Source organism: Phyllobates terribilis, unplaced genomic scaffold, assembly GCF_046119375.1.
Source record: "Phyllobates terribilis strain yellow unplaced genomic scaffold, ASM4611937v1 Scaffold_1__5_contigs__length_1240528914, whole genome shotgun sequence".
In the NCBI taxonomy this organism is placed as follows: domain Eukaryota; kingdom Metazoa; phylum Chordata; class Amphibia; order Anura; family Dendrobatidae; genus Phyllobates; species Phyllobates terribilis.
This window is the reverse complement of record NW_027362761.1, coordinates 739,251,517-739,277,459: the sequence shown is the minus strand read 5'-3', so window position 1 is coordinate 739,277,459 and position 25,943 is coordinate 739,251,517. Positions and strand designations below refer to the sequence as shown.

At 36.4% G+C, this 25,943-nt stretch overlaps 13 non-coding genes across 13 annotated transcripts; all 13 read left to right on the top strand.

Annotated features, from left to right (window-relative positions):
• Positions 1–1,296: 1,296 nt before the first annotated feature.
• Positions 1,297–1,382, top strand: TRNAR-UCU (transfer RNA arginine (anticodon UCU)). The gene is given in 2 exon segments: positions 1,297–1,333; positions 1,347–1,382. It is a non-coding gene; the product is annotated as a tRNA-Arg (tRNA).
• Positions 1,383–3,118: 1,736 nt separating this feature from the next.
• TRNAR-UCU (transfer RNA arginine (anticodon UCU)) lies at positions 3,119–3,204 on the top strand. The gene is given in 2 exon segments: positions 3,119–3,155; positions 3,169–3,204. It is a non-coding gene; the product is annotated as a tRNA-Arg (tRNA).
• Positions 3,205–5,647: 2,443 nt separating this feature from the next.
• Positions 5,648–5,733, top strand: TRNAR-UCU (transfer RNA arginine (anticodon UCU)). Its single transcript is given in 2 exon segments — positions 5,648–5,684; positions 5,698–5,733. It is a non-coding gene; the product is annotated as a tRNA-Arg (tRNA).
• A 2,442-nt stretch (positions 5,734–8,175) lies between these two features.
• On the top strand, positions 8,176–8,261 carry TRNAR-UCU (transfer RNA arginine (anticodon UCU)). Its single transcript is given in 2 exon segments — positions 8,176–8,212; positions 8,226–8,261. It is a non-coding gene; the product is annotated as a tRNA-Arg (tRNA).
• Positions 8,262–10,703: 2,442 nt separating this feature from the next.
• TRNAR-UCU (transfer RNA arginine (anticodon UCU)) lies at positions 10,704–10,789 on the top strand. Its single transcript is given in 2 exon segments — positions 10,704–10,740; positions 10,754–10,789. It is a non-coding gene; the product is annotated as a tRNA-Arg (tRNA).
• A 1,736-nt stretch (positions 10,790–12,525) lies between these two features.
• On the top strand, positions 12,526–12,611 carry TRNAR-UCU (transfer RNA arginine (anticodon UCU)). Its single transcript is given in 2 exon segments — positions 12,526–12,562; positions 12,576–12,611. It is a non-coding gene; the product is annotated as a tRNA-Arg (tRNA).
• A 1,737-nt stretch (positions 12,612–14,348) lies between these two features.
• Positions 14,349–14,434, top strand: TRNAK-UUU (transfer RNA lysine (anticodon UUU)). The gene is given in 2 exon segments: positions 14,349–14,385; positions 14,399–14,434. It is a non-coding gene; the product is annotated as a tRNA-Lys (tRNA).
• A 1,735-nt stretch (positions 14,435–16,169) lies between these two features.
• TRNAR-UCU (transfer RNA arginine (anticodon UCU)) lies at positions 16,170–16,255 on the top strand. The gene is given in 2 exon segments: positions 16,170–16,206; positions 16,220–16,255. It is a non-coding gene; the product is annotated as a tRNA-Arg (tRNA).
• A 1,737-nt stretch (positions 16,256–17,992) lies between these two features.
• On the top strand, positions 17,993–18,079 carry TRNAR-UCU (transfer RNA arginine (anticodon UCU)). Its single transcript is given in 2 exon segments — positions 17,993–18,029; positions 18,044–18,079. It is a non-coding gene; the product is annotated as a tRNA-Arg (tRNA).
• Positions 18,080–19,812: 1,733 nt separating this feature from the next.
• TRNAT-UGU (transfer RNA threonine (anticodon UGU)) lies at positions 19,813–19,898 on the top strand. The gene is given in 2 exon segments: positions 19,813–19,849; positions 19,863–19,898. It is a non-coding gene; the product is annotated as a tRNA-Thr (tRNA).
• A 1,736-nt stretch (positions 19,899–21,634) lies between these two features.
• Positions 21,635–21,720, top strand: TRNAR-UCU (transfer RNA arginine (anticodon UCU)). The gene is given in 2 exon segments: positions 21,635–21,671; positions 21,685–21,720. It is a non-coding gene; the product is annotated as a tRNA-Arg (tRNA).
• Positions 21,721–23,454: 1,734 nt separating this feature from the next.
• TRNAR-UCU (transfer RNA arginine (anticodon UCU)) lies at positions 23,455–23,540 on the top strand. Its single transcript is given in 2 exon segments — positions 23,455–23,491; positions 23,505–23,540. It is a non-coding gene; the product is annotated as a tRNA-Arg (tRNA).
• Positions 23,541–25,277: 1,737 nt separating this feature from the next.
• On the top strand, positions 25,278–25,363 carry TRNAR-UCU (transfer RNA arginine (anticodon UCU)). Its single transcript is given in 2 exon segments — positions 25,278–25,314; positions 25,328–25,363. It is a non-coding gene; the product is annotated as a tRNA-Arg (tRNA).
• The last annotated feature ends 580 nt before the right edge of the window (positions 25,364–25,943 follow it).

Below are 25,943 nucleotides of genomic sequence, written 5' to 3'. Positions count from 1 at the left end.
AGTTTGTTATTGCCTATTTTTGGTCTAGTGTTTGATATTCTGTTAGCTGTTTTCAGTAGTCCCAGATTCTTTTTTCAACTTGAGCCTTTTTAAAAGTCTTTTTTGTATGTGTTTGCCTGATATTTCTTTATGATCTCTATTGTGGGTTGGATTTGGGGTTTCTAGATATTTTTGGCTGATTTGTCAACTATAACTTAAAAAAAATGCTAAATTTGGGCAAGCATACTCCAGTCCATCCGTAGAGTGATTATATGTGTGCATGACTTTTTGGCATAAATATTGTGCCATTACGCAAAACGTGGACTTTTTTTTGCTAAAAAGTTGCCAAAAAGGTCAAAGATAAGAACAGAGTGAAAACAGCTGCCTTGTCCTCATGAACACTTTCTCCTGAGCTGACGAGATCACTGAAATCATGTAAGCAGGTCATTTTTTGAAGAGCTGAAATTCAGTGGAAATTAGATTTTGCGATTAGGTTAATTTTCATGGCAAGAAATGAGTTTGCACATTTTGGCAATTCATTTGATCTTTATTCATTATAATCTAGAGTTTACACAAATTACCACTAAAAAAGCTGAAGCAGTAAACTTTGTGAAAACCAAATTTTGGATCAGTCTGAAAACTTTTTGCCATTAGAAGTACAGTCCTAGGTATACTTAGAAAAACTGCAAAAGGAAACAATGACGAAAGGAAAAATGTCTAGAGAAAAGTATAGGTGCCTGCTGAAATCAGGATATATAGCAGGAGCACTTCAGAAAATTTCCCAGCATTTATTTGGACTAAAACACATGTTATCTGATAATCTTCTCAAATGGCTAAATAATTTCTTTTTTATTGACGCCTATCCTTCCCAATCCAGTAGTTCATTAGCATACAAGAACACTTATGTTCCAAACCATTTTTCTTGGCTTAAGTTCCAGAGGGCCAGTGGCAACTGTATTGAAGTTGTAGAAAGTAATAAAGATCAAAACTTGAGAGTTAAAACCAACAAAACCTACTCCTTTCTTGGAATTGCATACATTTCCATGCCACACTTTAGCAACAGGGAACTCTGTTAGTACTTTAAAATGAACTGCTAGCATGTAAGACTAAAAAACGCATGTAGTGAGTATTAATATGAAATAGATCTTTCTTTTTTACAGCATATGCATTTTCTTGCTGTCCAGTTTTACTTTTACATATAAGAAGACTAAGGCAAAGTTTCAAAGAGAACAGGAATCTTACTGCTATCCAGTCACCATCAGGAAAAAATGGATTGTCTAGACATGGCAGAACACCCACCTTAATCAGGAGATTTGTGGCTCTGTGGCGCAATGGATAGCGCATTGGACTTCTAGCCAATTGATGTGATTCAAAGTTTGTGGGTTTGAGTCCCACCAGAGTCATATTTTGTTGTTCGCGTGATATTACTACTTTGTCTCAGTTGATGTTAGAAAAATGAAAAAAAAAAAGAAAAATATCAGATCTGGGCTTCATATCAAAGTTCAGAGCATTGTTCTAGGACTAAAACTTCACTAGGGCCTACTTGCTGCTGAAGACTAATAGGACAACTTCATTTTGTTGACTTTTAAAATGACTTTTTTTGCATCCAGTTTAGAAATTCTTGATTTATGAATGTTACCAGTACCTGAAAGAGAAATGACATGAACTCTTTAATGCTGAGGTTTATTTTCTGATGTCTCTATCAGAGCGAACTAGCTGAGGTTATGGTTTAGAATTGCTGAACTTACAAATTGGAAGTCACATTTAGATTTTAGCTCAACAAACAACGTAGAGGGAGCAGCTACTAACGGCTCAATGTTCCAAAGGATAGCAGATAGGGCACAGTTTGTTATTGCCTATTTTTGGTCTAGTGTTTGATATTCTGTTAGCTGTTTTCAGTAGTCCCAGATTCTTTTTTCAACTTGAGCCTTTTTAAAAGTCTTTTTTGTATGTGTTTGCCTGATATTTCTTTATGATCTCTATTGTGGGTTGGATTTGGGGTTTCTAGATATTTTTGGCTGATTTGTCAACTATAACTTAAAAAAAATGCTAAATTTGGGCAAGCATACTCCAGTCCATCCGTAGAGTGATTATATGTGTGCATGACTTTTTGGCATAAATATTGTGCCATTACGCAAAACGTGGACTTTTTTTTGCTAAAAAGTTGCCAAAAAGGTCAAAGATAAGAACAGAGTGAAAACAGCTGCCTTGTCCTCATGAACACTTTCTCCTGAGCTGACGAGATCACTGAAATCATGTAAGCAGGTCATTTTTTGAAGAGCTGAAATTCAGTGGAAATTAGATTTTGCGATTAGGTTAATTTTCATGGCAAGAAATGAGTTTGCACATTTTGGCAATTCATTTGATCTTTATTCATTATAATCTAGAGTTTACACAAATTACCACTAAAAAAGCTGAAGCAGTAAACTTTGTGAAAACCAAATTTTGGATCAGTCTGAAAACTTTTTGCCATTAGAAGTACAGTCCTAGGTATACTTAGAAAAACTGCAAAAGGAAACAATGAGGAAAGGAAAAATGTCTAGAGAAAAGTATAGGTGCCTGCTGAAATCAGGATATATAGCAGGAGCACTTCAGAAAATTTCCCAGCATTTATTTGGACTAAAACTCATGTTATCTGATAATCTTCTCAAATGGCTAAATAATTTCTTTTTTATTGACGCCTATCCTTCCCAATCCAGTAGTTCATTAGCATACAAGAACACTTATGTTCCAAACCATTTTTCTTGGCTTAAGTTCCAGAGGGCCAGTGGCTACTGTATTGAAGTTGTACAAAGTAATAAAGATCAAAACTTGAGAGTTAAAACCAACAAAACCTACTCCTTTCTTGGAATTGCATACATTTCCATGCCACACTTTAGCAACAGGGAACTCTGTTAGTACTTTAAAATGAACTGCTAGCATGTAAGACTAAAAAACGCATGTAGTGAGTATTAATATGAAATAGATCTTTCTTTTTTACAGCATATGCATTTTCTTGCTGTCCAGTTTTACTTTTACATATAAGAAGACTAAGGCAAAGTTTCAAAGAGAACAGGAATCTTACTGCTACCCAGTCACCATCAGGAAAAAATGGATTGTCTAGACATGGCAGAACACCCACCTTAATCAGGAGACTTGTGGCTCTGTGGCGCAATGGATAGCGCATTGGACTTCTAGCCAATTGATGTGATTCAAAGGTTGTGGGTTCAAGTCCCACCAGAGTCATATTTTGTTGTTCGCGTGATGTTACTACTTTGTCTCAGTTGATGTTAGAAAAATGAAAAAAAAAAAAGAAAAATATCAGATCTGGGCTTCATATCAAAGTTCAGAGCATTGTTCTAGGACTAAAACTTCACTAGGGCCTACTTGCTGCTGAAGACTAATAGGACAACTTAATTTTGTTGACTTTTAAAATGACTTTTTTTGCATCCAGTTTAGAAATTCTTGATTTATGAATGTTACCAGTACCTGAAAGAGAAATGACATGAACTCTTTAATGCTGAGGTTTATTTTCTGATGTCTCTATCAGAGCGAACTAGCTGAGGTTTTGGTTTAGAATTGCTGAACTTACAAATTGGAAGTCAAATTTAGGCTGTGTGCTCACGTAGCGTTTTTCAAGCGTATATGCTGCGGAATTTCCGCAGCGTAAACGCTTGAAAAACGCATGTATATCCGCACCCCATGGTCCCCAATGGCATTCCGCAATGTCAATGCCCATGCTGCGGATTTTTCCGCAGCATATATGTTGCGGTCAAAAATCCGCAGCATGTTCATTAATTTTGCGGAAGCGCAGCGGAATCAATGTGCGGATGGTACCCAGGTCTGGAGGAGAGGAGACTCTCATCCAGACCTGGGTACCAAAGAAAAAGGAAAAAAAAGAATAAAATAAAGTTTATACTTATCTTCTGATGTTTTCCCTCCGTCGCGCTGTTGTCTGAAGGACCTGCCACGTCATTGAGTCATGTGACCCACCACATGACTCAATGACGTCACCGCAGGTCCTGCACACAACAGCGTGAGCCGCTCAAGACTCCGGACGGGGCAGAGAATGCATCGGAAGGTGAGTATAAAGTTTATTTTTTTAATTTTTACCATTCTGAACAAGTTGTCAAGCACTTTTCCAAGTGATGCTTGGAGAAGTGCTTGATAACCCGCATGCGGAAATGCATGCAAAGACACCTCACAAACGCTTCTACCTGCCGGGAAAACCGCATGTAATATCCGCATGTGATTTTCCCGCCAGGGAGAAGCGTAAAAAATATGCTTCAGGTCCGCAACGTGGGCACATAGCCTTAGATTTTAGCTCAACAAACAACGTAGAGGGAGCAGCTACTAACGGCTCAATGTTCCAAAGGATAGCAGATAGGGCACAGTTTGTTATTGCCTATTTTTGGTCTAGTGTTTGATATTCTGTTAGCTGTTTTCAGTAGTCCCAGATTCTTTTTTCAACTTGAGCCTTTTTAAAAGTCTTTTTTGTATGTGTTTGCCTGATATTTCTTTATGATCTCTATTGTGGGTTGGATTTGGGGTTTCTAGATATTTTTGGCTGATTTGTCAACTATAACTTAAAAAAAATGCTAAATTTGGGCAAGCATACTCCAGTCCATCCGTAGAGTGATTATATGTGTGCATGACTTTTTGGCCTAAATATTGTGCCATTACGCAAAACGTGGACTTTTTTTTTGCTAAAAAGTTGCCAAAAAGGTCAAAGATAAGAACAGAGTGAAAACAGCTGCCTTGTCCTCATGAACACTTTCTCCTGAGCTGACGAGATCACTGAAATCATGTAAGCAGGTCATTTTTTGAAGAGCTGAAATTCAGTGGAAATTAGATTTTGCGATTAGGTTAATTTTCATGGCAAGAAATGAGTTTGCACATTTTGGCAATTCATTTGATCTTTATTCATTATAATCTAGAGTTTACACAAATTACCACTAAAAAAGCTGAAGCAGTAAACTTTGTGAAAACCAAATTTTGGATCAGTCTGAAAACTTTTTGCCATTAGAAGTACAGTCCTAGGTATACTTAGAAAAACTGCAAAAGGAAACAATGAGGAAAGGAAAAATGTCTAGAGAAAAGTATAGGTGCCTGCTGAAATCAGGATATATAGCAGGAGCACTTCAGAAAATTTCCCAGCATTTATTTGGACTAAAACTCATGTTATCTGATAATCTTCTCAAATGGCTAAATAATTTCTTTTTTATTGACGCCTATCCTTCCCAATCCAGTAGTTCATTAGCATACAAGAACACTTATGTTCCAAACCATTTTTCTTGGCTTAAGTTCCAGAGGGCCAGTGGCTACTGTATTGAAGTTGTAGAAAGTAATAAAGATCAAAACTTGAGAGTTAAAACCAACAAAACCTACTCCTTTCTTGGAATTGCATACATTTCCATGCCACACTTTAGCAACAGGGAACTCTGTTAGTACTTTAAAATGAACTGCTAGCATGTAAGACTAAAAAACGCATGTAGTGAGTATTAATATGAAATAGATCTTTCTTTTTTACAGCATATGCATTTTCTTGCTGTCCAGTTTTACTTTTACATATAAGAAGACTAAGGCAAAGTTTCAAAGAGAACAGGAATCTTACTGCTACCCAGTCACCATCAGGAAAAAATGGATTGTCTAGACATGGCAGAACACCCACCTTAATCAGGAGACTTGTGGCTCTGTGGCGCAATGGATAGCGCATTGGACTTCTAGCCAATTGATGTGATTCAAAGGTTGTGGGTTCAAGTCCCACCAGAGTCATATTTTGTTGTTCGCGTGATGTTACTACTTTGTCTCAGTTGATGTTAGAAAAATGAAAAAAAAAAAAGAAAAATATCAGATCTGGGCTTCATATCAAAGTTCAGAGCATTGTTCTAGGACTAAAACTTCACTAGGGCCTACTTGCTGCTGAAGACTAATAGGACAACTTAATTTTGTTGACTTTTAAAATGACTTTTTTTGCATCCAGTTTAGAAATTCTTGATTTATGAATGTTACCAGTACCTGAAAGAGAAATGACATGAACTCTTTAATGCTGAGGTTTATTTTCTGATGTCTCTATCAGAGCGAACTAGCTGAGGTTTTGGTTTAGAATTGCTGAACTTACAAATTGGAAGTCACATTTAGGCTGTGTGCTCACGTAGCGTTTTTCAAGCGTATATGCTGCGGAATTTCCGCAGCGTAAACGCTTGAAAAACGCATGTATATCCGCACCCCATGGTCCCCAATGGCATTCCGCAATGTCAATGCCCATGCTGCGGATTTTTCCGCAGCGTATATGTTGCGGTCAAAAATCCGCAGCATGTTCATTAATTTTGCGGAAGCGCAGCGGAATCAATGTGCGGATGGTACCCAGGTCTGGAGGAGAGGAGACTCTCATCCAGACCTGGGTACCAAAGAAAAAGGAAAAAAAAGAATAAAATAAAGTTTATACTTATCTTCTGATGTTTTCCCTCCGTCGCGCTGTTGTCTGAAGGACCTGCCACGTCATTGAGTCATGTGACCCACCACATGACTCAATGACGTCACCGCAGGTCCTGCACACAACAGCGTGAGCCGCTCAAGACTCCGGACGGGGCAGAGAATGCATCGGAAGGTGAGTATAAAGTTTATTTTTTTAATTTTTACCATTCTGAACAAGTTGTCAAGCACTTTTCCAAGTGATGCTTGGAGAAGTGCTTGATAACCCGCATGCGGAAATGCATGCAAAGACACCTCACAAACGCTTCTACCTGCCAGGAAAACCGCATGTAATATCCGCATGTGATTTTCCCGCCAGGGAGAAGCGTAAAAAATATGCTTCAGGTCCGCAACGTGGGCACATAGCCTTAGATTTTAGCTCAACAAACAACGTAGAGGGAGCAGCTACTAACGGCTCAATGTTCCAAAGGATAGCAGATAGGGCACAGTTTGTTATTGCCTATTTTTGGTCTAGTGTTTGATATTCTGTTAGCTGTTTTCAGTAGTCCCAGATTCTTTTTTCAACTTGAGCCTTTTTAAAAGTCTTTTTTGTATGTGTTTGCCTGATATTTCTTTATGATCTCTATTGTGGGTTGGATTTGGGGTTTCTAGATATTTTTGGCTGATTTGTCAACTATAACTTAAAAAAAATGCTAAATTTGGGCAAGCATACTCCAGTCCATCCGTAGAGTGATTATATGTGTGCATGACTTTTTGGCATAAATATTGTGCCATTACGCAAAACGTGGACTTTTTTTTGCTAAAAAGTTGCCAAAAAGGTCAAAGATAAGAACAGAGTGAAAACAGCTGCCTTGTCCTCATGAACACTTTCTCCTGAGCTGACGAGATCACTGAAATCATGTAAGCAGGTCATTTTTTGAAGAGCTGAAATTCAGTGGAAATTAGATTTTGCGATTAGGTTAATTTTCATGGCAAGAAATGAGTTTGCACATTTTGGCAATTCATTTGATCTTTATTCATTATAATCTAGAGTTTACACAAATTACCACTAAAAAAGCTGAAGCAGTAAACTTTGTGAAAACCAAATTTTGGATCAGTCTGAAAACTTTTGGCCATTAGAAGTACAGTCCTAGGTATACTTAGAAAAACTGCAAAAGGAAACAATGAGGAAAGGAAAAATGTCTAGAGAAAAGTATAGGTACCTGCTGAAATCAGGATATATAGCAGGAGCACTTCAGAAAATTTCCCAGCATTTATTTGGACTAAAACTCATGTTATCTGATAATCTTCTCAAATGGCTAAATAATTTCTTTTTTATTGACGCCTATCCTTCCCAATCCAGTAGTTCATTAGCATACAAGAACACTTATGTTCCAAACCATTTTTCTTGGCTTAAGTTCCAGAGGGCCAGTGGCTACTGTATTGAAGTTGTAGAAAGTAATAAAGATCAAAACTTGAGAGTTAAAACCAACAAAACCTACTCCTTTCTTGGAATTGCATACATTTCCATGCCACACTTTAGCAACAGGGAACTCTGTTAGTACTTTAAAATGAACTGCTAGCATGTAAGACTAAAAAACGCATGTAGTGAGTATTAATATGAAATAGATCTTTCTTTTTTACAGCATATGCATTTTCTTGCTGTCCAGTTTTACTTTTACATATAAGAAGACTAAGGCAAAGTTTCAAAGAGAACAGGAATCTTACTGCTACCCAGTCACCATCAGGAAAAAATGGATTGTCTAGACATGGCAGAACACCCACCTTAATCAGGAGACTTGTGGCTCTGTGGCGCAATGGATAGCGCATTGGACTTCTAGCCAATTGATGTGATTCAAAGGTTGTGGGTTCAAGTCCCACCAGAGTCATATTTTGTTGTTCGCGTGATGTTACTACTTTGTCTCAGTTGATGTTAGAAAAATGAAAAAAAAAAAAGAAAAATATCAGATCTGGGCTTCATATCAAAGTTCAGAGCATTGTTCTAGGACTAAAACTTCACTAGGGCCTACTTGCTGCTGAAGACTAATAGGACAACTTAATTTTGTTGACTTTTAAAATGACTTTTTTTGCATCCAGTTTAGAAATTCTTGATTTATGAATGTTACCAGTACCTGAAAGAGAAATGACATGAACTCTTTAATGCTGAGGTTTATTTTCTGATGTCTCTATCAGAGCGAACTAGCTGAGGTTTTGGTTTAGAATTGCTGAACTTACAAATTGGAAGTCACATTTAGGCTGTGTGCTCACGTAGCGTTTTTCAAGCGTATATGCTGCGGAATTTCCGCAGCGTAAACGCTTGAAAAACGCATGTATATCCGCACCCCATGGTCCCCAATGGCATTCCGCAATGTCAATGCCCATGCTGCGGATTTTTCCGCAGCGTATATGTTGCGGTCAAAAATCCGCAGCATGTTCATTAATTTTGCGGAAGCGCAGCGGAATCAATGTGCGGATGGTACCCAGGTCTGGAGGAGAGGAGACTCTCATCCAGACCTGGGTACCAAAGAAAAAGGAAAAAAAAGAATAAAATAAAGTTTATACTTATCTTCTGATGTTTTCCCTCCGTCGCGCTGTTGTCTGAAGGACCTGCCACGTCATTGAGTCATGTGACCCACCACATGACTCAATGACGTCACCGCAGGTCCTGCACACAACAGCGTGAGCCGCTCAAGACTCCGGACGGGGCAGAGAATGCATCGGAAGGTGAGTATAAAGTTTATTTTTTTAATTTTTACCATTCTGAACAAGTTGTCAAGCACTTTTCCAAGTGATGCTTGGAGAAGTGCTTGATAACCCGCATGCGGAAATGCATGCAAAGACACCTCACAAACGCTTCTACCTGCCAGGAAAACCGCATGTAATATCCGCATGTGATTTTCCCGCCAGGGAGAAGCGTAAAAAATATGCTTCAGGTCCGCAACGTGGGCACATAGCCTTAGATTTTAGCTCAACAAACAACGTAGAGGGAGCAGCTACTAACGGCTCAATGTTCCAAAGGATAGCAGATAGGGCACAGTTTGTTATTGCCTATTTTTGGTCTAGTGTTTGATATTCTGTTAGCTGTTTTCAGTAGTCCCAGATTCTTTTTTCAACTTGAGCCTTTTTAAAAGTCTTTTTTGTATGTGTTTGCCTGATATTTCTTTATGATCTCTATTGTGGGTTGGATTTGGGGTTTCTAGATATTTTTGGCTGATTTGTCAACTATAACTTAAAAAAAATGCTAAATTTGGGCAAGCATACTCCAGTCCATCCGTAGAGTGATTATATGTGTGCATGACTTTTTGGCATAAATATTGTGCCATTACACAAAACGTGGACTTTTTTTTGCTAAAAAGTTGCCAAAAAGGTCAAAGATAAGAACAGAGTGAAAACAGCTGCCTTGTCCTCATGAACACTTTCTCCTGAGCTGACGAGATCACTGAAATCATGTAAGCAGGTCATTTTTTGAAGAGCTGAAATTCAGTGGAAATTAGATTTTGCGATTAGGTTAATTTTCATGGCAAGAAATGAGTTTGCACATTTTGGCAATTCATTTGATCTTTATTCATTATAATCTAGAGTTTACACAAATTACCACTAAAAAAGCTGAAGCAGTAAACTTTGTGAAAACCAAATTTTGTATCAGTCTGAAAACTTTTGGCCATTAGAAGTACAGTCCTAGGTATACTTAGAAAAACTGCAAAAGGAAACAATGAGGAAAGGAAAAACGTCTAGAGAAAAGTATAGGTGCCTGCTGAAATCAGGATATATAGCAGGAGCACTTCAGAAAATTTCCCAGCATTTATTTGGACTAAAACACATGTTATCTGATAATCTTCTCAAATGGCTAAATAATTTCTTTTTTATTGACGCCTATCCTTCCCAATCCAGTAGTTCATTAGCATACAAGAACACTTATGTTCCAAACCATTTTTCTTGGCTTAAGTTCCAGAGGGCCAGTGGCTACTGTATTGAAGTTGTAGAAAGTAATAAAGATCAAAACTTGAGAGTTAAAACCAACAAAACCTACTCCTTTCTTGGAATTGCATACATTTCCATGCCACACTTTAGCAACAGGGAACTCTGTTAGTACTTTAAAATGAACTGCTAGCATGTAAGACTAAAAAACGCATGTAGTGATTATTAATATGAAATAGATCTTTCTTTTTTACAGCATATGCATTTTCTTGCTGTCCCGTTTTACTTTTACATATAAGAAGACTAAGGCAAAGTTTCAAAGAGAACAGGAATCTTACTGCTATCCAGTCACCATCAGGAAAAAATGGATTGTCTAGACATGGCAGAACACCCACCTTAATCAGGAGACTTGTGGCTCTGTGGCGCAATGGATAGCGCATTGGACTTCTAGCCAATTGATGTGATTCAAAGGTTGTGGGTTCGAGTCCCACCAGAGTCATATTTTGTTGTTCGCGTGATATTACTACTTTGTCTCAGTTGATGTTAGAAAAATGAAAAAAAAAAAAATATATATCAGATCTGGGCTTCATTTCAAAGTTCAGAGCATTGTTCTAGGACTAAAACTTCACTAGGGCCTACTTGCTGCTGAAGACTAATAGGACAACTTCATTTTGTTGACTTTTAAAATGACTTTTTTTGCATCCAGTTTAGAAATTCTTGATTTATGAATGTTACCAGTACCTGAAAGAGAAATGACATGAACTCTTTAATGCTGAGGTTTATTTTCTGATGTCTCTATCAGAGCGAACTAGCTGAGGTTATGGTTTAGAATTGTTGAACTTACAAATTCGAAGTCACATTTAGATTTTAGCTCAACAAGCAACGTAGAGGGAGCAGCTACTAACGGCTCAATGTTCCAAAGGATAGTAGATAGAGCACAGTTTGTTATTGCCTATTTTTGGTCTTGTGTTTGATATTCTGTTAGCTGTTTTCAGTAGTCCCAGATTCTTTTTTCAACTTGAGCCTTTTTAAAAGTCTTTTTTGTATGTGTTTGCCTGATATTTCTTTATGATCTCTATTGTGGGTTGGATTTGGGGTTTCTAGATATTTTTGGCTGATTTGTCAACTATAACTTAAAAAAAATGCTAAATTTGGGCAAGCATACTCCAGTCCATCCGTAGAGTGATTATATGTGTGCATGACTTTTTGGCATAAATATTGTGCCATTACGCAAAACGTGGACTTTTTTTTGCTAAAAAGTTGCCAAAAAGGTCAAAGATAAGAACAGAGTGAAAACAGCTGCCTTGTCCTCATGAACACTTTCTCCTGAGCTGACGAGATCACTGAAATCATGTAAGCAGGTCATTTTTTGAAGAGCTGAAATTCAGTGGAAATTAGATTTTGCGATTAGGTTAATTTTCATGGCAAGAAATGAGTTTGCACATTTTGGCAATTCATTTGATCTTTATTCATTATAATCTAGAGTTTACACAAATTACCACTAAAAAAGCTGAAGCAGTAAACTTTGTGAAAACCAAATTTTGTATCAGTCTGAAAACTTTTTGCCATTAGAAGTACAGTCCTAGGTATACTTAGAAAAACTGCAAAAGGAAACAATGAGGAAAGGAAAAATGTCTAGAGAAAAGTATAGGTGCCTGCTGAAATCAGGATATATAGCAGGAGCACTTCAGAAAATTTCCCAGCATTTATTTGGACTAAAACTCATGTTATCTGATAATCTTCTCAAATGGCTAAATAATTTCTTTTTTATTGACGCCTATCCTTCCCAATCCAGTAGTTCATTAGCATACAAGAACACTTATGTTCCAAACCATTTTTCTTGGCTTAAGTTCCAGAGGGCCAGTGACTACTGTATTGAAGTTGTAGAAAGTAATAAAGATCAAAACTTGAGAGTTAAAACCAACAAAACCTACTCCTTTCTTGGAATTGCATACATTTCCATGCCACACTTTAGCAACAGGGAACTCTGTTAGTACTTTAAAATGAACTGCTAGCATGTAAGACTAAAAAACGCATGTAGTGAGTATTAATCTGAAATAGATCTTTCTTTTTTACAGCATATGCATTTTCTTGCTGTCCAGTTTTACTTTTACATATAAGAAGACTAAGGCAAAGTTTCAAAGAGAACAGGAATCTTACTGCTATCCAGTCACCATCAGGAAAGAATGGATTGTCTAGACATGGCAGAACACCCACCTTAATCAGGAGACTTGTGGCTCTGTGGTGCAATGGATAGCGCATTGGACTTCTAGCCAATTGATGTGATTCAAAGGTTGTGGGTTCGAGTCCCACCAGAGTCATATTTTATTGTTCGCGTGATATTACTACTTTGTCTCAGTTGATGTTAGAAAAATGAAAAAAAAAAAAGAAAAATATCAGATCTGGGCTTCATATCAAAGTTCAGAGCATTGTTCTAGGACTAAAACTTCACTAGGGCCTACTTGCTGCTGAAGACTAATAGGACAACTTAATTTTGTTGACTTTTAAAATGACTTTTTTTGCATCCAGTTTAGAAATTCTTGATTTATGAATGTTACCAGAACCTGAAAGAGAAATGACATGAACTCTTTAATGCTGAGGTTTATTTTCTGATGTCTCTATCAGAGCGAACTAGCTGAGGTTATGGTTTAGAATTGCTGAACTTACAAATTGGAAGTCACATTTATATTTTAGCTCAACAAACAACGTAGAGGGAGCAGCTACTAATGGCTCAATGTTCCAAAGGATAGCAGATAGGGCACAGTTTGTTATTGCCTATTTTTGGTCTAGTGTTTGATATTCTGTTAGCTGTTTTCAGTAGTCCCAGATTCTTTTTTCAACTTGAGCCTTTTTAAAAGTCTTTTTTGTATGTGTTTGCCTGATATTTCTTTATGATCTCTATTGTGGGTTGGATTTGGGGTTTCTAGATATTTTTGGCTGATTTGTCAACTATAACTTAAAAAAAATGCTAAATTTGGGCAAGCATACTCCAGTCCATCCGTAGAGTGATTATATGTGTGCATGACTTTTTGGCATAAATATTGTGCCATTACGCAAAACGTGGACTTTTTTTTGCTATAAAGTTGCCAAAGAGGTCAAAGATAAGAACAGAGTGAAAACAGCTGCCTTGTCCTCATGAACACTTTCTCCTGAGCTGACGAGATCACTGAAATCATGTAAGCAGGTCATTTTTTGAAGAGCTGAAATTCAGTGGAAATTAGATTTTGCGATTAGGTTAATTTTCATGGCAAGAAATGAGTTTGCACATTTTGGCAATTCATTTGATCTTTATTCATTATAATCTAGAGTTTACACAAATTACCACTAAAAAAGCTGAAGCAGTAAACTTTGTGAAAACCAAATTTTGGATCAGTCTGAAAACTTTTTGCCATTAGAAGTACAGTCCTAGGTATACTTAGAAAAACTGCAAAAGGAAACAATGACGAAAGGAAAAATGTCTAGAGAAAAGTATAGGTGCCTGCTGAAATCAGGATATATAGCAGGAGCACTTCAGAAAATTTCCCAGCATTTATTTGGACTAAAACACATGTTATCTGATAATCTTCTCAAATGGCTAAATAATTTCTTTTTTATTGACGCCTATCCTTCCCAATCCAGTAGTTCATTAGCATACAAGAACACTTATGTTCCAAACCATTTTTCTTGGCTTAAGTTCCAGGGGGCCAGTGGCAACTGTATTGAAGTTGTAGAAAGTAATAAAGATCAAAACTTGAGAGTTAAAACCAACAAAACCTACTCCTTTCTTGGAATTGCATACATTTCCATGCCACACTTTAGCAACAGGGAACTCTGTTAGTACTTTAAAATGAACTGCTAGCATGTAAGACTAAAAAACGCATGTAGTGAGTATTAATATGAAATAGATCTTTCTTTTTTACAGCATATGCATTTTCTTGCTGTCCAGTTTTACTTTTACATATAAGAAGACTAAGGCAAAGTTTCAAAGAGAACAGGAATCTTACTGCTATCCAGTCACCATCAGGAAAAAATGGATTGTCTAGACATGGCAGAACACCCACCTTAATCAGGAGACTTGTGGCTCTGTGGCGCAATGGATAGCGCATTGGACTTTTAGCCTATTGATGTGATTCAAAGGTTGTGGGTTCGAGTCCCACCAGAGTCATATTTTGTTGTTCGCGTGATATTACTACTTTGTCTCAGTTGATGTTAGAAAAATGAAAAAAAAAAAGAAAAATATCAGATCTGGGCTTCATATCAAAGTTCAGAGCATTGTTCTAGGACTAAAACTTCACTAGGGCCTACTTGCTGCTGAAGACTAATAGGACAACTTAATTTTGTTGACTTTTAAAATGACTTTTTTTGCATCCAGTTTAGAAATTCTTGATTTATGAATGTTACCAGTACCTGAAAGAGAAATGACATGAACTCTTTAATGCTGAGGTTTATTTTCTGATGTCTCTATCAGAGCGAACTAGCTGAGGTTATGGTTTAGAATTGCTGAACTTACAAATTGGAAGTCACATTTAGATTTTAGCTCAACAAACAACGTAGAGGGAGCAGCTACTAACGGCTCAATGTTCCAAAGGATAGCAGATAGGGCACAGTTTGTTATTGCCTATTTTTGGTCTAGTGTTTGATATTCTGTTAGCTGTTTCCAGTAGTCCCAGATTCTTTTTTCAACTTGAGCCTTTTTAAAAGTCTTTTTTGTATGTGTTTGCCTGATATTTCTTTATGATCTCTATTGTGGGTGGATTTGGGGTTTCTAGATATTTTTGGCTGATTTGTCAACTATAACTTAAAAAAAATGCTAAATTTGGGCAAGCATACTCCAGTCCATCCGTAGAGTGATTGTATGTGTGCATGACTTTTTGGCATAAATATTGTGCCATTACGCAAAACGTGGACTTTTTTTTGCTATAAAGTTGCCAAAAAGGTCAAAGATAAGAACAGAGTGAAAACAGCTGCCTTGTCCTCATGAACACTTTCTCCTGAGCTGACGAGATCACTGAAATCATGTAAGCAGGTCATTTTTTGAAGAGCTGAAATTCAGTGGAAATTAGATTTTGCGATTAGGTTAATTTTCATGGCAAGAAATGAGTTTGCACATTTTGGCAATTCATTTGATCTTTATTCATTATAATCTAGAGTTTACACAAATTACCACTAAAAAAGCTGAAGCAGTAAACTTTGTGAAAACCAAATTTTGTATCAGTCTGAAAACTTTTTGCCATTAGAAGTACAGTCCTAGGTATACTTAGAAAAACTGCAAAAGGAAACAATGAGGAAAGGAAAAATGTCTAGAGAAAAGTATAGGTGCCTGCTGAAATCAGGATATATAGCAGGAGCACTTCAGAAAATTTCCCAGCATTTATTTGGACTAAAACTCATGTTATCTGATAATCTTCTCAAATGGCTAAATAATTTCTTTTTTATTGACGCCTATCCTTCCCAATCCAGTAGTTCATTAGCATACAAGAACACTTATGTTCCAAACCATTTTTCTTGGCTTAAGTTCCAGAGGGCCAGTGACTACTGTATTGAAGTTGTAGAAAGTAATAAAGATCAAAACTTGAGAGTTAAAACCAACAAAACCTACTCCTTTCTTGGAATTGCATACATTTCCATGCCACACTTTAGCAACAGGGAACTCTGTTAGTACTTTAAAATGAACTGCTAGCATGTAAGACTAAAAAACGCATGTAGTGAGTATTAATCTGAAATAGATCTTTCTTTTTTACAGCATATGCATTTTCTTGCTGTCCAGTTTTACTTTTACATATAAGAAGACTAAGGCAAAGTTTCAAAGAGAACAGGAATCTTACTGCTATCCAGTCACCATCAGGAAAGAATGGATTGTCTAGACATGGCAGAACACCCACCTTAATCAGGAGACTTGTGGCTCTGTGGTGCAATGGATAGCGCATTGGACTTCTAGCCAATTGATGTGATTCAAAGGTTGTGGGTTCGAGTCCCACCAGAGTCATATTTTATTGTTCGCGTGATATTACTACTTTGTCTCAGTTGATGTTAGAAAAATGAAAAAAAAAAAAGAAAAATATCAGATCTGGGCTTCATATCAAAGTTCAGAGCATTGTTCTAGGACTAAAACTTCACTAGGGCCTACTTGCTGCTGAAGACTAATAGGACAACTTAATTTTGTTGACTTTTAAAATGACTTTTTTTGCATCCAGTTTAGAAATTCTTGATTTATGAATGTTACCAGAACCTGAAAGAGAAATGACATGAACTCTTTAATGCTGAGGTTTATTTTCTGATGTCTCTATCAGAGCGAACTAGCTGAGGTTATGGTTTAGAATTGCTGAACTTACAAATTGGAAGTCACATTTATATTTTAGCTCAACAAACAACGTAGAGGGAGCAGCTACTAATGGCTCAATGTTCCAAAGGATAGCAGATAGGGCACAGTTTGTTATTGCCTATTTTTGGTCTAGTGTTTGATATTCTGTTAGCTGTTTTCAGTAGTCCCAGATTCTTTTTTCAACTTGAGCCTTTTTAAAAGTCTTTTTTGTATGTGTTTGCCTGATATTTCTTTATGATCTCTATTGTGGGTTGGATTTGGGGTTTCTAGATATTTTTGGCTGATTTGTCAACTATAACTTAAAAAAAATGCTAAATTTGGGCAAGCATACTCCAGTCCATCCGTAGAGTGATTATATGTGTGCATGACTTTTTGGCATAAATATTGTGCCATTACGCAAAACGTGGACTTTTTTTTGCTATAAAGTTGCCAAAGAGGTCAAAGATAAGAACAGAGTGAAAACAGCTGCCTTGTCCTCATGAACACTTTCTCCTGAGCTGACGAGATCACTGAAATCATGTAAGCAGGTCATTTTTTGAAGAGCTGAAATTCAGTGGAAATTAGATTTTGCGATTAGGTTAATTTTCATGGCAAGAAATGAGTTTGCACATTTTGGCAATTCATTTGATCTTTATTCATTATAATCTAGAGTTTACACAAATTACCACTAAAAAAGCTGAAGCAGTAAACTTTGTGAAAACCAAATTTTGTATCAGTCTGAAAACTTTTTGCCATTAGAAGTACAGTCCTAGGTATACTTAGAAAAACTGCAAAAGGAAACAATGAGGAAAGGAAAAATGTCTAGAGAAAAGTATAGGTGCCTGCTGAAATCAGGATATATAGCAGGAGCACTTCAGAAAATTTCCCAGCATTTATTTGGACTAAAACTCATGTTATCTGATAATCTTCTCAAATGGCTAAATAATTTCTTTTTTATTGACGCCTATCCTTCCCAATCCAGTAGTTCATTAGCATACAAGAACACTTATGTTCCAAACCATTTTTCTTGGCTTAAGTTCCAGAGGGCCAGTGGCTACTGTATTGAAGTTGTAGAAAGTAATAAAGATCAAAACTTGAGAGTTAAAACCAACAAAACCTACTCCTTTCTTGGAATTGCATACATTTCCATGCCACACTTTAGCAACAGGGAACTCTGTTAGTACTTTAAAATGAACTGCTAGCATGTAAGACTAAAAAACGCATGTAGTGAGTATTAATATGAAATAGATCTTTCTTTTTTACAGCATATGCATTTTCTTGCTGTCCAGTTTTACTTTTACATATAAGAAGACTAAGGCAAAGTTTCAAAGAGAACAGGAATCTTACTGCTATCCAGTCACCATCTGGAAAAAATGGATTGTCTAGACATGGCAGAACACCCACCCTAATCAGGAGACTTGTGGCTCTGTGGCGCAATGGATAGCGCATTGGACTTCTAGCCTAATTGATGTGATTCAAAGGTTGTGGGTTCGAGTCCCACCAGAGTCATATTTTGTTGTTCACGTGATATTACTACTTTGTCTCAGTTGATGTTAGAAAAATGAAAAAAAAAAAAAAAATCAGATCTGGGCTTCATGTCAAAATTCTGAGCATTGTTCTAGGACTAAAACTTCACTAGGGCCTACTTGCTGATGAAGACTAATAGGACAACCTAATTTTGTTGACTTTTAATATGACTCTTTTTGCATCCAGTTTAGAAATTCTTGATTTATGAATGTTACCAGTACCTGAAAGAGAAATGACATGAACTCTTTAATGCTGAGGTTTATTTTCTGATGTCTCTATCAGAGCGAACTAGCTGAGGTTATGGTTTAGAATTGCTGAACTTACAAATTGGAAGTCACATTTAGATTTTAGCTCAACAAACAACGTAGAGGGAGCAGCTACTAACGGCTCAATGTTCCAAAGGATAGCAGATAGGGCACAGTTTGTTATTGCCTATTTTTGGTCTAGTGTTTGATATTCTGTTAGCTGTTTTCAGTAGTCCCAGATTCCTTTTTCAACTTGAGCCTTTTTAAAAGTCTTTTTTGTATGTGTTTGCCTGATATTTCTTTATGATCTCTATTGTGGGTTGGATTTGGGGTTTCTAGATATTTTTGGCTGATTTGTCAACTATAACTTAAAAAAAATGCTAAATTTGGGCAAGCATACTCCAGTCCATCCGTAGAGTGATTATATGTGTGCATGACTTTTTGGCATAAATATTGTGCCATTACGCAAAACGTGGACTTTTTTTTGCTAAAAAATTGCCAAAAAGGTCAAAGATAAGAACAGAGTGAAAACAGCTGCCTTGTCCTCATGAACACTTTCTCCTGAGCTGACAAGATCACTGAAATCATGTAAGCAGGTCATTTTTTGAAGAGCTGAAATTCAGTGGAAATTAGATTTTGCGATTAGGTTAATTTTCATGGCAAGAAATGAGTTTGCACATTTTGGCAATTCATTTGATCTTTATTCATTATAATCTAGAGTTTACACAAATTACCACTAAAAAAGCTGAAGCAGTAAACTTTGTGAAAACCAAATTTTGTATCAGTCTGAAAACTTTTGGCCATTAGAAGTACAGTCCTAGGTATACTTAGAAAAACTGCAAAAGGAAACAATGAGGAAAGGAAAAACGTCTAGAGAAAAGTATAGGTGCCTGCTGAAATCAGGATATATAGCAGGAGCACTTCAGAAAATTTCCCAGCATTTATTTGGACTAAAACACATGTTATCTGATAATCTTCTCAAATGGCTAAATAATTTCTTTTTTATTGACGCCTATCCTTCCCAATCCAGTAGTTCATTAGCATACAAGAACACTTATGTTCCAAACCATTTTTCTTGGCTTAAGTTCCAGAGGGCCAGTGGCTACTGTATTGAAGTTGTAGAAAGTAATAAAGATCAAAACTTGAGAGTTAAAACCAACAAAACCTACTCCTTTCTTGGAATTGCATACATTTCCATGCCACACTTTAGCAACAGGGAACTCTGTTAGTACTTTAAAATGAACTGCTAGCATGTAAGACTAAAAAACGCATGTAGTGAGTATTAATATGAAATAGATCTTTCTTTTTTACAGCATATGCATTTTCTTGCTGTCCAGTTTTACTTTTACTAATAAGAAGACTAAGGCAAAGTTTCAAAGAGAACAGGAATCTTACTGCTATCCAGTCACCATCAGGAAAAAATGGATTGTCTAGACATGGCAGAACACCCACCTTAATCAGGAGACTTGTGGCTCTGTGGCGCAATGAATAGCGCATTGGACTTGTAGCAAATTGATGTGATTCAAAGGTTGTGGGTTCGAGTCCCACCAGAGTCATATTTTATTGTTCGCGTGATATTACTACTTTGTCTCAGTTGATGTTAGAAAAATTAAAACAGAAAAGAAAAATATCAGATCTGGGCTTCATATCAAAGTTCAGAGCATTGTTCTAGGACTAAAACTTCACTAGGGCCTACTTGCTGCTGAAGACTAATAGGACAACTTAATTTTGTTGACTTTTAATATGACTCTTTTTGCATCCAGTTTAGAAATTCTTGATTTATGAATGTTACCAGTATCTGAAAGAGAAATGACATGAACTCTTTAATGCTGAGGTTTATTTTCTGATGTCTCTATCAGAGCGAACTAGCTGAGGTTATGGTTTAGAATTGCTGAACTTACAAATTGGAAGTCACATTTAGATTTTAGCTCAACAAACAACGTAGAGGGAGCAGCTACTAACGGCTCAATGTTCCAAAGGATAGCAGATAGGGCACAGTTTGTTATTGCCTATTTTTGGTCTAGTGTTTGATATTCTGTTAGCTGTTTTCAGTAGTCCCAGATTCCTTTTTCAACTTGAGCCTTTTTAAAAGTCTTTTTTGTATGTGTTTGCCTGATATTTCTTTATGATCTCTATTGTGGGTTGGATTTGGGGTTTCTAGATATTTTTGGCTGATTTGTCAACTATAACTTAAAAAAAATGCTAAATTTGGGCAAGCATACTCCAGTCCATCCGTAGAGTGATTATATGTGTGCATGACTTTTTGGCATAAATATTGTGCCATTACGCAAAACGTGGACTTTTTTTTGCTAAAAAGTTGCCAAAAAGGTCAAAGATAAGAACAGAGTGAAAACAGCTGCCTTGTCCTCATGAACACTTTCTCCTGAGCTGACGAGATCACTGAAATCATGTAAGCAGGTCATTTTTTGAAGAGCTGAAATTCAGTGGAAATTAGATTTTGCGATTAGGTTAATTTTCATGGCAAGAAATGAGTTTGCACATTTTGGCAATTAATTTGATCTTTATTCATTATAATCTAGAGTTTACACAAATTACCACTAAAAAAGCTGAAGCAGTAAACTTTGTGAAAACCAAATTTTGTATCAGTCTGAAAACTTTTGGCCATTAGAAGTACAGTCCTAGGTATACTTAGAAAAACTGCAAAAGGAAACAATGAGGAAAGGAAAAACGTCTAGAGAAAAGTATAGGTGCCTGCTGAAATCAGGATATATAGCAGGAGCACTTCAGAAAATTTCCCAGCATTTATTTGGACTAAAACACATGTTATCTGATAATCTTCTCAAATGGCTAAATAATTTCTTTTTTATTGACGCCTATCCTTCCCAATCCAGTAGTTCATTAGCATACAAGAACACTTATGTTCCAAACCATTTTTCTTGGCTTAAGTTCCAGAGGGCCAGAGGCTACTGTATTGAAGTTGTAGAAAGTAATAAAGATCAAAACTTGAGAGTTAAAACCAACAAAACCTACTCCTTTCTTGGAATTGCATACATTTCCATGCCACACTTTAGCAACAGGGAACTCTGTTAGTACTTTAAAATGAACTGCTAGCATGTAAGACTAAAAAACGCATGTAGTGAGTATTAATATGAAATAGATCTTTCTTTTTTACAGCAGATGCATTTTCTTGCTGTCCAGTTTTACTTTTACTAATAAGAAGACTAAGGCAAAGTTTCAAAGAGAACAGGAATCTTACTGCTATCCAGTCACCATCAGGAAAAAATGGATTGTCTAGACATGGCAGAACACCCACCTTAATCAGGAGACTTGTGGCTCTGTGGTGCAATGGATAGAGCATTGGACTTCTAGCAAATTGATGTGATTCAAAGGTTGTGGGTTCGAGTCCCACCAGAGTCATATTTTATTGTTCGCGTGATATTACTACTTTGTCTCAGTTGATGTTAGAAAAATGAAAAAAAAAAAGGAAAATATCAGATCTGGGCTTCATATCAAAGTTCAGAGCATTGTTCTAGGACTAAAACTTCACTAGGGCCTACTTGCTGCTGAAGACTAATAGGACAACTTAATTTTGTTGACTTTTAATATGACTCTTTTTGCATCCAGTTTAGAAATTCTTGATTTATGAATGTTACCAGTACCTGAAAGAGAAATGACATGAACTCTTTAATGCTGAGGTTTATTTTCTGATGTCTCTATCAGAGCGAACTAGCTGAGGTTATGGTTTAGAATTGCTGAACTTACAAATTGGAAGTCACATTTAGATTTTAGCTCAACAAACAACGTAGAGGGAGCAGCTACTAACGGCTCAATGTTCCAAAGGATAGCAGATAGGGCACAGTTTGTTATTGCCTATTTTTGGTCTAGTGTTTGATATTCTGTTAGCTGTTTTCAGTAGTCCCAGATTCCTTTTTCAACTTGAGCCTTTTTAAAAGTCTTTTTTGTATGTGTTTGCCTGATATTTCTTTATGATCTCTATTGTGGGTTGGATTTGGGGTTTCTAGATATTTTTGGCTGATTTGTCAACTATAACTTAAAAAAAATGCTAAATTTGGGCAAGCATACTGCATTCCATCCGTAGAGTGATTATATGTGTGCATGACTTTTTGGCATAAATATTGTGCCATTACGCAAAACGTGGACTTTTTTTTGCTAAAAAGTTGCCAAAAAGGTCAAAGATAAGAACAGAGTGAAAACAGCTGCCTTGTCCTCATGAACACTTTCTCCTGAGCTGACGAGATCACTGAAATCATGTAAGCAGGTCATTTTTTGAAGAGCTGAAATTCAGTGGAAATTAGATTTTGCGATTAGGTTAATTTTCATGGCAAGAAATGAGTTTGCACATTTTGGCAATTAATTTGATCTTTATTCATTATAATCTAGAGTTTACACAAATTACCACTAAAAAAGCTGAAGCAGTAAACTTTGTGAAAACCAAATTTTGTATCAGTCTGAAAACTTTTGGCCATTAGAAGTACAGTCCTAGGTATACTTAGAAAAACTGCAAAAGGAAACAATGAGGAAAGGAAAAACGTTTAGAGAAAAGTATAGGTGCCTGCTGAAATCAGGATATATAGCAGGAGCACTTCAGAAAATTTCCCAGCATTTATTTGGACTAAAACACATGTTATCTGATAATCTTCTCAAATGGCTAAATAATTTCTTTTTTATTGACGCCTATCCTTCCCAATCCATTAGTTCATTAGCATACAAGAACACTTATGTTCCAAACCATTTTTCTTGGCTTAAGTTCCAGAGGGCCAGTGGCTACTGTATTGAAGTTGTAGAAAGTAATAAAGATCAAAACTTGAGAGTTAAAACCAACAAAACCTACTCCTTTCTTGGAATTGCATACATTTCCATGCCACACTTTAGCAACAGGGAACTCTGTTAGTACTTTAAAATGAACTGCTAGCATGTAAGACTAAAAAACGCATGTAGTGAGTATTAATATGAAATAGATCTTTCTCTTTTACAGCATATGCATTTTCTTGCTGTCCAGTTTTACTTTTACTAATAAGAAGACTAAGGCAAAGTTTCAAAGAGAACAGGAATCTTACTGCTATCGTCACCATCAGGAAAAAATGGATTGTCTAGACATGGCAGAACACCCACCTTAATCAGGAGACTTGTGGCTCTGTGGTGCAATGGATAGCGCATTGGACTTCTAGCAAATTGATGTGATTCAAAGGTTGTGGGTTCGAGTCCCACCAGAGTCATATTTTATTGTTCGCGTGATATTACTACTTTGTCTCAGTTGATGTTAGAAAAATGAAAAAAAAAAAGGAAAATATCAGATCTGGGCTTCATATCAAAGTTCAGAGCATTGTTCTAGGACTAAAACTTCACTAGGGCCTACTTGCTGCTGAAGACTAATAGGACAACTTAATTTTGTTGACTTTTAATATGACTCTTTTTGCATCCAGTTTAGAAATTCTTGATTTATGAATGTTACCAGTACCTGAAAGAGAAATGACATGAACTCTTTAATGCTGAGGTTTATTTTCTGATGTCTCTATCAGAGCGAACTAGCTGAGGTTATGGTTTAGAATTGCTGAACTTACAAATTGGAAGTCACATTTAGATTTTAGCTCAACAAACAACGTAGAGGTAGCAGCTACTAACGGCTCAATGTTCCAAAGGATAGCAGATAGGGCACAGTTTGTTATTGCCTATTTTTGGTCTAGTGTTTGATATTCTGTTAGCTGTTTTCAGTAGTCCCAGATTCCTTTTTCAACTTGAGCCTTTTTAAAAGTCTTTTTTGTATGTGTTTGCCTGATATTTCTTTATGATCTCTATTGTGGGTTGGATTTGGGGTTTCTAGATATTTTTGGCTGATTTGTCAACTATAACTTAAAAAAAATGCTAAATTTGGGCAAGCATACTCCAGTAAATCCGTAGAGTGATTATATGTGTGCAGGACTTTTTGGCATAAATATTGTGCCATTACGCAAAACGTGGACTTTTTTTTGCTAAAAAGTTGCCAAAAAGGTCAAAGATAAGAACAGAGTGAAAACAGCTGCCTTGTCCTCATGAACACTTTCTCCTGAGCTGACGAGATCACTGAAATCATGTAAGCAGGTCATTTTTTGAAGAGCTGAAATTCAGTGGAAGTTAGATTTTGCGATTAGGTTAATTTTCATGGCAAGAAATGAGTTTGCACATTTTGGCAATTCATTTGATCTTTATTCATTATAATCTAGAGTTTACACAAATTACCACTAAAAAAAGCTGAAGCAGTAAACTTTGTGAAAACCAAATTTTGTATCAGTCTGAAAACTTTTGGCCATTAGAAGTACAGTCCTAGGTATACTTAGAAAAACTGCAAAAGGAAACAATGAGGAAAGGAAAAACGTCTAGAGAAAAGTATAGGTGCCTGCTGAAATCAGGATATATAGCAGGAGCACTTCAGAAAATTTCCCAGCATTTATTTGGACTAAAACACATGTTATCTGATAATCTTCTCAAATGGCTAAATAATTTCTTTTTTATTGACGCCTATCCTTCCCAATCCAGTAGTTCATTAGCATACAAGAACACTTATGTTCCAAACCATTTTTCTTGGCTTAAGTTCCAGAGGGCCAGTGGCTACTGTATTGAAGTTGTAGAAAGTAATAAAGATCAAAACTTGAGAGTTAAAACCAACAAAACCTACTCCTTTCTTGGAATTGCATACATTTCCATGCCACACTTTAGCAACAGGGAACTCTGTTAGTACTTTAAAATGAACTGCTAGCATGTAAGACTAAAAAACGCATGTAGTGAGTATTAATATGAAATAGATCTTTCTTTTTTACAGCATATGCATTTTCTTGCTGTCCAGTTTTACTTTTACTAATAAGAAGACTAAGGCAAAATTTCAAAGAGAACAGGAATCTTACTGCTATCCAGTCACCATCAGGAAAAAATGGATTGTCTAGACATGGCAGAACACCCACCTTAATCAGGAGACTTGTGGCTCTGTGGCGCAATGGATAGCGCATTGGACTTCTAGCAAATTGATGTGATTCAAAGATTGTGGGTTCGAGTCCCACCAGAGTCATATTTTATTGTTCGCGTGATATTACTACTTTGTCTCAGTTGATGTTAGAAAAATGAAAAAAAAAAAAAAAAATATCAGATCTGGGCTTCATATCAAAGTTCAGAGCATTGTTCTAGGACTAAAACTTCACTAGGGCCTACTTGCTGCTGAAGACTAATAGGACAACTTAATTTTGTTGACTTTTAATATGACTATTTTTGCATCCAGTTTAGAAATTCTTGATTTATGAATGTTACCAGTACCTGAAAGAGAAATGACATGAACTCTTTAATGCTGAGGTTTATTTTCTGATGTCTCTATCAGAGCGAACTAGCTGAGGTTATGGTTTAGAATTGCTGAACTTACAAATTGGAAGTCACATTTAGATTTTAGCTCAACAAACAACGTAGAGGGAGCAGCTACTAACGGCTCAATGTTCCAAAGGATAGCAGATAGGGCACAGTTTGTTATTGCCTATTTTTGGTCTAGTGTTTGATATTCTGTTAGCTGTTTTCAGTAGTCCCAGATTCCTTTTTCAACTTGAGCCTTTTTAAAAGTCTTTTTTGTATGTGTTTGCCTGATATTTCTTTATGATCTCTAT